We start from the raw sequence: 12635 nt of genomic DNA, 5'->3' as shown, positions 1-12635 counted from the left end.
TTAGTAAATAATAAACATTATGGTAGACAGTCCTTATCACAACGGTAAAGGATTACTGCTTTAGTACTTAATGCTTTAAAAAATTAGAACACCTTAATCTTTTAAAAACAATTTGGGTTTGGAAAAACAAATTACATTGAAGCTGACAAGATGCTTGCCAAGTTCCAGGAGATGTAATTTACAACATCTGAGATATTAAACCTTGAATGCCTGAGTTCCCAATAGAAACAGGGCCTCAGTTTTAACTCTTTGCTGGAGTATATGACAAATCAAGTGCATATTTTTGTGTCTTTCTCATAAGACCAGGAGGCTGCTGCTGCTGGGTTTCTGTACTGTCTCAGTAGTACAAGATAAGAAATGAACTCCTGGCTTGCATGCTTCTGTCTCCTGAGTAGAGAGGCCAGAAATGCATAAATATGTATTGCATAATCACTTTCAGAATCTGGTCATGCTCCTGAAATGAAGCTGTGTGTTCTGGCCTGCCACTGCCATTTCACCTCACTACTATTCACCTGAGGTGAATATGGAATCTCCACATAAGACTGAGGAGAAACCTTTTTATTCTTGACCAGAATATATCTATGATAATACTTGTATCCATATGTCTTTCTGCTAGTGTGGCCATGTGAGTTTGGCAGGTGGGATGCTTTCTTTTGATCCTTTTGGAGTCCTTAATGTAGCACAGGAAACATTCTGTGTTGTGATTCTGCCACTCAACTGTCCAAACTTAAACTCTCATCTCAACTTACCAGTGACTTCAGGAGTCTCTCTTTGTTGGTGTGCATACTTTCTTACTCTATTGATGGCATTTCATCTCTTATATATCTATCTACATGTATCTATCTATCCAGCTAAATCTATATATATTTAAGGTCTTGTTGTTCATGGGTGTACAGTTTGCTGGACCACAGACAATGAACCTGTAATAATACCCTTGGTGTTTCTCAAACTGATGAAGTTACTAATAATAGACTTTTCTTTGTTATCTAAGTGCATGACCTTGTTTTTTGTAGTAGTGAATTTCAGTGTAATTACATTATCTGGCTTCAGAAATCATCACTTTTTAAATGCTCTCTAAATACCTGTATTTATCATATTTCCTAGTTTTTTATTGTAGTTAATTCCTTTGATAGTATTTGTCAGATTCATTGCTGATAATATTAAATAAGCAACTAAAGCTCTCAGATTCCAGAGGACTACATGCTGAGTAAATTGGATAGGTAAAAACTTCAAAATCTGAGGATGGCAGAGGAAATTTGGAATTTCTTAAGGTCTCTGTTGTGAAACTAGCAACCTTGACTATACTTAGCTTCATTTAACTAATTGCACTTTCTTACAAGATTTATTGTTACTATTACTATTATTACTATTATTTTTATTATTGTTATTATTTTGGTCTGACTTCAAGAATTTAAGTTTTATTAAATGCACACCATCCCTGCAAAACATTTTAATAGGTAAGGATTATTCTTCTATATTCAGCTTTTCTGTAGGCCTGCTATCCCTCACATAGATTCAATGTTAACCCTGTTCATTTTTTTGTTATCTGTTATCTTACTGTGTAAGTATCATTCTCTTTCTGAATAAAATGTCACCACACTTGTATTCTTCTTTGGATTTGCTGTTTTTACATCTTGCACTGCCCTCTTTTTAAATGGCTGTTAGTATATCCTCATTAAAATTTTTTTATAGTCTTACAAATTAAAAGTAGTTTTAGAGACTGCAAGCCCTGTCTGCTTTTTAATATTTAATTTTCTTCTATTAGTTTCACACTTAGTTCCTCTAGCCCAACACTCAAGTATTATCTAAAAGAATCAGCTAAGAAATGTTCACTTAATGAAAATTCTTCCTAGTGGTTGCATTTGCTGACCATTCCTTTCTATCACAAGCCTTATCTGTCTGTTCCTCTTCATTAGCTGCATCCTGCTTCAGTTTTAGTGCACTGCACATCTACCTCACCTATATATAACTCCTGCTTTATCCAGAAGTAACTTTACAGTGACACCTGACCTAAGTGAAGAAAGACTATTTTTTTCTCTTTTTTTATTATTTCTTTTCTGTCTCAAGATCATATTTCTTGTCCTAGCCAGCTGACCTCTTCCTTCTGTGCTCTCTGATGGCAGGCCAGTCAATTTATCCCTCATGCAATTCAACAGTTCCTGGGATTGTGTGAATCTCTAAGCTTCTCAACTTTATTTTTCCTTCATGTGGTTTGTGGTTACTTCCTACCTTCCCTGTCCTCTTTTCTCTCTTCTTCATTTATGTTTTTTAATCTTCTGTGTTGTCCTCACCACCCATAGGTCTCAGTCCTTGGATTTTATATTCCTCTGTGCTTATTGAGTTCTTCTGGTCTCTTTGTTTGTTTGTCTGTTTGCTCCCTGCAGCATTTCTCTTTTCAGAGAAGAGCATCAGTTGCAGCCAAAGGTACTTGCAGTATGTGGTCAAATGTGTGGCCTTACTCAAAAGCTTGGTGTGCCTAAGTAGATTCTGCAAACAGAGAAATTTGTCCACAGCACAAACCTTATAAATAGAGCTATCATCAACTAATAGGCTTGGTTCTTGTTTCCATCTCCTACAGATTGTCCCTCAAGGTGGATGATTTCATGCCAAATTCCTTATTCAGCACTGTTTCCTGTATTGTTGCACAACAGGTTGCTGTCACTTCATCTTCAGGAAAATAAATTAACACTTGATGAATACTTCCATATATTAGCCTGAAATTTGAATCTATTTTAATGGGATATACACTGAAACATTTTTGTGTTTTCTAGTCATAGCTTGTCACAAAATTGTTCAATTAAAATTCTATGCATTCCATAATATTTGGGAACTGGTTTTCTTCTCTCTAAGCAAAGGTTTAAAACATAGACTGATAGTTCTCTACATAAAAACTGTCCTGCAGAAATGATGTACCGTATAGAGGTCTTTATTTTTTTTGTCAGTGAGGTGTAGGGTGCTTTAATTAAACATAACAGAAATTTCCCTTGTGCATCTTTTCATACCTGCATGGATGGAATGATAGAAATCAGTGCTAAGGGTAGCATATCACAAGTCAAACCAGCTCATATTTTAAAATTAGAAACTTATTAGTTTCTCTTTTTTCCCTCCTCTGGATTTGTAGGGAAACTCAGGTACATGGAGATTCTAACAAAAATTTGTGTTTTGTCTAAATTCTGCCTCAGAAACAATGGGGGGAAAATTGTATTACTTAAAATGCTAAAAATTACTTTAGTTTAAGAGTAGAATCAAAGTGTGCAGGTGTCCCTTGAGTCAGAAGATAAGCTGTTGCTCCAGACAGTGTGGAAGGGTTCGATCTCAAACTCCATTTGTCTGTAACTTTGCAAACACTGTGTGAGCTTGTGTTAGTTAGAAGAAGCAGAAACTTTTTCCAAGGATGAAATATGTTTTGGATTTTTTTATTTTATTTTTTTTTTTTAATTAGTAACTTTGCCATACGCTTCTGAATAACTGTGTGCAAGCCTTTAGGAAAAGTAATTATGTTTTCAGTGAAATCTGCTCATGCCCCATTACTGTAATGTATATTTTTAATACCATTCTTGCTGCCAAAGATAAAGCTGAGGCAGACTGGCAGTAATGAGATCACTGTGGGGCTTCCAGTGTATCTCTGCAAGCTTTGAGAAAGTATAGGTGCAGAACATCACAGGATTGGACCCAAGTGGTGAATATTTGAACATCTGCTTGAAAGAAAAATCTGCGAGCAAAAAGTGAGTTTATTTGTGTCTGCTTTCTGTTGGCATGAGCTGTACATGCACACACCATGCTGGGTGACTGCTGCCTTTGTGTGCCCTTCATAAGCTCATAAGGCTTTGCATAAAGTCTTTAAGACATGCTGAGGGAGAAGGAGCCCTTCCACACCACCATTGCTGGTCCCCCAGGGTTTGCCTCCTCCTCCAGCATCCTCCTCAGGCAGTGTAAAGAACAGCAAATATTCATTCCTCTTGGCAGGGCAGGTCAGCAAAAGTCTTGTGGTTTGAGATGGTTGATCTTTAAGGTGTTCTTTAATACTCACACAGCCTGTGGCATTGTTTGTGCATGTAAAGTGCCCTGTGACTGACAAGAAGGTCCTCAGACCTGTAAGGACTTTGCTTTATTTATGTGTTTATTTTGCAATTTAAAGCAGAAGAGTGCTGTAGGCAGAAAAGCACTGTTTTGAAAGGGATTATGTTTCAGGCTGACTATTGCTGTCTTTCCTTTAAAACCAGACATGATTTTTAAAAAATTTAAGAGAAGAGGTAGAATGTATGTGAATGGATGAAAATGTAGATATTGGACAGGGTAACCTTTGATATTGATATACGTTTCCAAGTTCACAGAGTTTAAAACCCCAGAATCTACATTAAATAACAGCTTTGCAGTGTGATTGGCAACTTTGTGCTAGAGGCAGTAAATCAGTATTAAACTATAAATTCCTGAAAATCAATGTGGTATCTTCATGCTATAGCTGGTTCTTTCATTTCAAAGTTGGTGGTACGTGACTCTCAGAGCTTCAGCTATCATGCTGTCAGGACAAAGTGTGAGCCTTTTGAAGGGGGGAATTAGGAATATGTAAATTGTGCTTTCACTGTTTGGTGTTGGGTGCCTGTCAGAGAGTTAGGAAGTTTGCATCTTTAATGGAACAGTTACCATCTGCTGTTTATACCTGCAGAAAGATCAAACTTTGGAAACCTCTTGCAAACTCTACATAGTTGAACTTGCAGTGCAAGCTGGAGCTGGAGTTTGAGCTGCTGCTCTGAGCAGAGCTGAGAAAGCACAGTGGATGGGACTGATGGTGTGCACTGAAAGTGTTGTACCCTGTGGAGTGGTGCTAACAGCAAAGATGGAGAGCAATCCTCCATGCTGGAAATAGGTTTCTTTGCCCAGGGTCTGTGCCTGTAGAAGCATTTTCAACCTTCAGACCAATGTCCAGTCAATCCTCTGAAGGCATTCCAAACTTAAACTGCTATATTGTTTCAATGGGAATTTTTTCTCTTATTGGAAGGTAGGTGGAGAATCAAATAAAACAAACAACAGCAACAAAAAAGCCAACCTCCACATGCTGATCAGTCCTGATGAATTTTGGTTTGGAATTTCTTTGAAGTGTGACTCAGGTATACAGTTCTCAGAAAATCATTACAAAATTCTTTGTAAATGTGTCTAAAAAGCAGAGGCTTTTAAATCAAATATAGATATACAAACCTGTTATTTTCAAAAAGAAAAAAGGAGTTTCAAAGTGAGCAAAATTTAGCTATTCTTTTAAAAGGATTCATTGGGTCTTCAAATTCAACTTGGCATGTGGTTGTGGTAAAATTTTAAGTACCCTGTTTCTGGGAGGTTTGGTTCTTTAGTTAACATTAGATTCATGTCTTTATGGAAATGTTGCTTTCTGACAGCTGTGCAATTATCTGGTGTCACTACTGTGCCATGTAGCTAAATGGTCAGCAGTTACCATGTTTATAAACACTGGGTGACATTTGAGCTTTGAGGAGCTCTCACTGAGTGCTTTTGGAAGAGTTCCATGTAGGGTATTTTCATGCGTCGTTCAGTGCAGGAATGTGCACTAAATGGAATGGCAGCAGAGATTGACTGTAATGAGCATTACGTATGAAATGGGAATCAGATTAAACAGAAATCCCAGTGCATTACATCAAAATGATTAAGGCTAAAACGATAGGCAGGCCACATATATTACAGTAGTTACTCAGGAACAATAGAGCTGTATAGCTAGAGGAAGTTTCAGTAGTCTTCCCACAATCCTCCTATAGTTTTCTTCATCTCCAGTATTTCTCTTGATTAACGTTTACCTTTTATATAGGATTCCTTTGGTGCATTTTTTTTTTCTGATCAACTATGACCTAAGTAGCAGGCAACTAGTGCAGTGCAAACCTTAAACTGTATATTGTGGTTTCAGCTGTTACCAAATGATATTGATAAATTCAAAATTTCAGGTACACCTTCTAATTAGCATTCATCAGTTCCAGGGGTCTGTGCTAAAAGTGGGTGGAGTTTTTGGTCATATTTACTTCTCTTTGTGTGAAATCTCTTGTTAGCAACCAAAATGGGATTCAGTTGTGGATGGTATTTGGGAATTTGCTCAGGGATGTATTTTATTTTTTCCTCTTTTTTTTTTTCTTTTTTCTTCCCACCCTTCTTAATTCTTTTTCCCCACCCCATTAGGCTGAGTTGTTTATCTTGTGAAGGAACTGAGATAGAGGTCAAGACAGGACTATCACATATTGTTTGGACAGAACATAAATGAAATATTACAGAGTTTATGGGGAGCAAGAACCCTGGAGAGCTGACTCAGACTAATGAGAGTACAGAGATCTCCATGACCGATTTGGCCTCTCTTTTGTGGGAGATTCAGGCTGAACATGCCAGGTTTATAGGCTTGTATTAATGGAGGAGCTTGGAATGGTTAAAGTGCCATCAGACCTCGTGATAGCCTTTCAGTTATTACTGAAACCACAGAGGAAAGAACAGCTTTTCTCAGCAGCACCGTTCTGCAGAAAGTAACAGGCTTTATATTTTAATGTAACAGTGCATAACTTGAAAAAAGGTCCCTGCTGAGAGAGGGCTGTCAGTAATGAGTTTATAGAATGAATTCATACACATAAATACCAAAAAATGTGGGTGCTAAAGGCATCCTATGCTTGTTGTTCATTAATGGCTTGTAGGAAACTCCTATGGAAGCTTCAGGATTCAGAACTGACAGCTTCTGGTGTAAGTGTAGTAAAATTAATTCCGTCATTGACATGAGGTGTGGTGATCAGGGAATCAGGTGAGCTTGAAAGAACATGTACATGTAACTTGTTCTGGGAATAGGTTCAGAAAGAAGGGAGAATATGGAATTTCTGGCAATGCTTTTTTAGAAAAAGTTCAAATTGTTGGAAAATGAGGTTCAGTTAGAAAGGGACAGTTTCAGTGAATTTTCCATCTGCAAAAATACATCATGGGAACACTTTAAATTCCCATTTTACCATTTAGAGAAGAAAAAAATTCATATTTCACTTTGAAATTATATTTAGGCATTTTAGTTAGCCTCTATTAAATAATAAAAATAAACCTACAGGCTTGATCTAATTTACTGCAACTGAGTGTTTATCTGCAAGATTCTTAATCTGAATTATTTTAGTTTTATCTAAAGTTGGGATGTTGTACTGGAAATTTTTTTTTAGCTTCTCTTCTAATGGTACCATTAACTATTAAACTTCAGAGATGGTATCAGTTTAAAGTACTCTTTAGTATGCTATAAGAATTATAATATTTATATAAATAATTTATTTATTGCAGCTAGTAGTGCTTGCTTTATTTTTAATCTAGTAATGCTCCTCTGGAGATACTGAGCCAAGAGGTATTTATTTAAAATACAAAGGAAAGAAGGTTCTAGGGAAGTACAAAAATCTCAGTTACTGGTACAGAGAAACTGTTTTTCTGTGAAATGCTATTACCTATGCAAGTCACACCTGGACAAGAACTGCACTATTATAATTGAAGAGATTTCTAAATATAAGTTGGGTATCTAGGGGATATAAAATGAACCCATCTGTTCTACCAAAATTGACTTTTTCATATCTGCTATCTTAACTTATTTGTATCCAAGACATACACAAAGCTTCTCAGATAAACAGGTGCACTTTGATATTGTCCAATTAATTACTGTCAGTTGTACTGCAGTGGAAACTTGGTCTGTAGCTCTTCTTTGGGATCAAAACCAGTTTCCTGATTCTTAGGATGTCTTCCTGGACATTTAAATCGAGAACAAAGCTATTTTTAAAAATCCAAATCTGTCTCTTGCAATGAAACCCGTCAGCTGGACCTAAGTTTGACTCAGATTACAAAATTATATAGAGAGGATAGTTTCTTTTTTTTTTTTTTTTTTTTTCTCCCCTACTGCAGTTTTACTCTAGTAGATTTCAAAATAGTTCTAAAAAGTTTTGGGAGATGTGGTGGTTGGAGGTCACTTGGGGCACAGTGATCATGAAATTATAGAGTTCTCAATATTTGGTGATACCAGGGGGAACTTTTACACTGGACTTCTGGAGGGCAGAGTTTGGCCTATTTGGGAGACTTATTCAGAGAGAAAGCAGCCCTTGAAAACAAAGGAGTTCAGGAAAGGTGGGTGTGCTTCAAAACAGAGATCTTGCTGGCACAGGAGCCAGCTGTCCCTGTGTGCTGAAAGGTGAGTCAACAAGGCAAATGCCCAGCCTGGATGGGCAAGGAGGTTTTGAAGGAACTTAGGAATAAAAAGAGGATCTTTGGAAGGAGGGTCAGGTCTCTAAAGAAGTATTTAAGGGGGCTGCTAGAGCATGTAGGAAAAAAAAATAGGGGGATTAGTAAAGACCTGAGATTTAGACACGACTGCTTCCCCAAGCCCTCCTTTGCTTCACACCTTCTTTATGAATAATAATTAAAAATAAGTTTAAAAAAAGTAAAGAATGGGTTTATCCATCATTGCCTTGCTGTTCTCTAGGAAGCACTCAGCTGTTCTGCAGGCTGGTTCCTCAGGCTCTCCATGGCAGCAGTTCTGTGCCTGGGTTTTGCTCTCTGCTGAGGGACACATTTGGGGTCTGGGAGGGAGCCTGAGACTGAGGCCCTGAAGTGACAGCCCTTGGCATGACAGGGGGCCCAGGGCTTTTCTTTCCATTCTGTCCTTTTTCATTACAGTTATTTTTCAAAGATTTTTTGTTGTTTTTGTTATTAAACTGTTCTTATCTCACCCCACAGGTTTTACCTTTTTTTCCTGATTCTACTCCCTGTTCCACTGGGAGAGGTGAGGGAGATGAGCAAGTTGCTGCATGGTGCTTAGTTACTGGCTGGGGTTAAACCATTGCAGTGTGCAAGAGATTTGGTTTTGAGCTCTTCCAGTGTCTCTTAGGACATCCTTTTCAAATTGTTTTCTGTGAAGTCACCAGTTTGCTCTCTGCTTTGTTTTTTCATCTTGGAAAGCTGTGATGCTCTTTATCCTCACCATTAAGTTAAAGGATGTACTTTTGCTACTTTGGTATCCCTCCTAGCCAAACACCACTCCCTGGTGGTTCTTTTATATCATGGATTTCAGGGTGGCAATCTTTGTTTCCAAAATTTGAGACAACAGGAACTTCTGTGTTTGCCATCTGCAAGATATTTTCTTTTAGGTTCCAGGGTTGGTTACAGGGCTTCCAGACATTCCTACTGCCTGTTCCCCTGGGTGCACAGGGAGGAGACAACAGGTTTGTAGCTATAGCACTGCTGCATGTAATTCTGAGCTCTTCAGCACATCCTGCTGTCACTGGAACACAGCCTGCCAGGTCTGTTTGAACACCCACAGCATCTTCTCTCAGTTGTGTCTGGCCACTCATCCCTGCATCCCTTCTTATGCAGCCTGCTTTTTGCTGTAACAGCAAGGTGCTGACCTGGTCAAAGCAGCCAGGAATTGTGGAAAAGACTTTCCCTATTACTGGCCAGCCATTATATGCTTGGAGAAGTTTTCAGTTTCAGATTTTTTGAGAAGGTCGAGAAAGGATTGTTTCTATTTCTTTTTTTTTTTTTCCCCTCTGCAGAATTATTTCTGAACATAGCAGTATTTACTACTTACTTTCATCACTTCTTTTAATCCTGGCAACTGCCATTAGATAAAATAATGAACCGAATTACTTATTCATAAAGGCAATGTAAATATTTGTTTTCCACTGTATTCCAATAAAATAATGTTGTCATGGGTTATTGGCAGTGAATTATTTTAAGTCATACATTTAAATGTAAACACAACTGTATACGTGAAACTATCCTTGATTGTTTTTCATGAAGCTTCTTACTCTTTTATCAGTGTTGCTATGAGATCTGAAATCTTAATGCTTGTATTTTGATTCTCAGTTTCTTCCTTTTTCATTTCTATTGCAAATGCTTTCTACTGAGAAATTAAACCGTTTCCTGCATTCACTGCTCCCCTTCTCACCTTCCAGTTCTGGCCCAATTCTGATAGTATCATTTATATCATTTATATGTTGCCACTTGTAGTGGTCCACTGAGTGAATTACAATTCTCTTGTTTGGGTTCTCCATTTTACATTTGGCTCTTGAAAAGTAGTTGGGGAGGAAGAAGGGCACAATCTCAAATAAACATTATTTTTTTTTCCAAATTAGTGGAATTTGTTTGCTACTCTGAGATAAAACTAATGAAAGATGGACGCTTTTTAATTTCCAGTGTGTTGTTTTCCTCAGAAACAGACTTTGTATTTGATAGAAATATTTTGAAGCATTACTCCCAAGTGTCACCTAGACCCCATCTACATAGAAAGTATAAAAAGTACTTGGACATTTTACACCTACATTAATAATTTTTCCATGCAAAACTACAGCATGTTTTAACCTGTAAATCCTTCCCCAAGAGGTGGCAATGCTTTTACTCAGGCACAGTGATGTCACAAATTCATAGCCTACTTTCTTTATAAAGGGGACATTTATCAAGTAGGATGGAATAGTCTTTCAAGGATAGAAAATTGTCATAGACAATTTGTTTTCTTTTTGAATGGATGGACACAACCTCAAGCAATTGGCAAGATCCTGAACAGCCTGAATAATTAAAAATGGGTGACCATAATCTCCCAAGTGTTTATATCTTTTTCCTCTTTAAAGTAAAAAGCCTCACTAAGTTATAAACATTAAATTCTTTCTTACTTTGAGAATTCTCAATAAGCTTACTTATGATAAGAGAGGTCTCCAGGACCTTGCTTTTCACACTGCTTAACTTTCATGAGCCTCTGGCAATAGACTGGTGATACCAGAAAGTTGAAACCTGAGAGCTGTTTTTCAATGGAGTTTTTAAAAATAATTTTTTGGATTGCAAGTCTATATATATATGGTACAAAATCTGAAGCACAAAATGCAAGAAGTTTCAGCTCCCTCCCAGCATGTTTTCATTTTGAGTAATGGTTCATGCTATGTGTTGCAGTTCTGAACAGAAGATATTTAGAGCCATTTAGACTTGACTACCTACGGTGATGTTTCTAAATACATTTCAAGCTATTAGAATGCAGAGCCACTGGCTCTGTAGGAGGAGCACTGAACGGTCTGGCACTCTGATGACTAAAGATAAACTCTTAGCAGCCTAAATTTAGGCACCTCATTTTCAAAACTTTGGCCCAGATATGTGAACCCAGAAGAATGAGCTACGATAATTCATTTCAAATTCCTCTTCTCCTTCGTCTCCCCAGACTGAGCATTTATTCATACAAATTGCTCACTGTTGCAGATGAATCACTAAATGTAGCCAGTGCAATAACTCTGCACCTGAGCATGATTTAATTCTGCTCTGCTAATGCTAGCAGCACTTTGCTCTTTCTCTGTATGTTACAGCACCTGGCTATTTTGGATATATTTGGGAGGTGAAAAGGGTGAAAATGCACACATTTTTGCCCTCCTGTTCATCACTGCTATCTTTCCTAAGAGCTGCTCCTCCTCAGGTGCTCAGCTTAATGCTACTCCCAGCTTAAAAGAACTGCAAAGAGGGCAGTTACCAAGGGGACAGTTTTTTACTACATGTTTAGGAGGGGATTATGTTGCTAGAAGTGTTCTCTCTAGTGGTTCTCATCTGGTTTGACACCAGGTTTTGTTACTTTCCTATAATGCTCTTCAGGATGAAGAGAATTACTGTGTTCTGTCTGTGTTGATTCTCCTCTTTTGATGAGTTTGCGGTTTCTCTTGGGATTTTTGTCTCTTTAAAGGAATATTTCAGGTTGTGGATGTGAGAAATAGATGGAGGTATGTGTGTTGCCCACAATTTTCTCTTGTGGTTGTGTGGGCTACACAAAATTTTAAAACACAGTTACTTAGGTAAGTAATTTATACCTTTTTTAAGGACACAGCATAAGCTAAGATTAATGCTAAAGATGGTGGTATTGGCTACTTAGTGAGGTTTTACTTCATATTTTTTTAGGAATCAGATATCCCTTAGCCCATACTAAGGATAGATCTGTTGTCATTCCACTGCAGCCTTAGAAGTCGTGGGCGTTTATTCTAAGCCAGTCATCTGTAGTCAGTGTCATAAGAGAAGGTGATTCATCCCATCTGACACTAAATATCTGAGAGGCTTATTATGCAAATGTGTTCTGGAGAGGAAGGTGGTTGATGATGTTCCTGCTCAGCCCAGTGCTACAGTCTACAGAGACTCTCAGTTCCACTGCAGTCATTTTTGAAATACTGTGGAAATTATCCAGGTTGAAAAACAGTAACTGGAAGTATTTTGTTCATTTGCATTTGTTTCCTTTTTTTTTTTTTAATTTATTTTTTTTTTTAAACTGGGTTCATTTCAGTGATTCATAGGGCCATTTATAACAGAGAGATAAGAATATCTGTTCAATAAATGGGGTCATACTGGCACAGAGAAAATAAGTGTTTGAAGGCAGGAACATTCAAGACCATGTAATGAACTGCCTCCTGAAATACATGTGTGCACTGTTTTATTAGGAGAGATGAACACACTCTAGTAATTGCTTAACCATGTATTAAGCAGGACATTAACAATATCAGTAGTGTACATCTCTCCATGCTTGCTATCACTTTATTAGATTATTAAATGTCTTGAAGTGAGCTTATCTATGTCAAACAAAGGGAAACTTTGGAACTTCTATCTGTATTGTGAGATCCTTCAGCTGAGAT

The 12635-nt window shown here is 37.5% G+C and overlaps 1 protein-coding gene across 2 annotated transcripts in view; it reads left to right on the top strand.

Moving 5' to 3' along the window:
- GRID1 (glutamate ionotropic receptor delta type subunit 1) overlaps nt 1–12635 on the top strand; it is a 472653-nt gene that overhangs the window by 346038 nt on the left and 113980 nt on the right. The gene's annotated exons all lie outside the window — the stretch shown is intronic.

This window comes from Oenanthe melanoleuca, chromosome 6 (assembly GCF_029582105.1).
Source record: "Oenanthe melanoleuca isolate GR-GAL-2019-014 chromosome 6, OMel1.0, whole genome shotgun sequence".
NCBI lineage: Eukaryota > Metazoa > Chordata > Aves > Passeriformes > Muscicapidae > Oenanthe > Oenanthe melanoleuca.
Note: the sequence above shows the minus strand (reverse complement) of the source record. Positions and strands in the feature narration are given on the sequence as shown.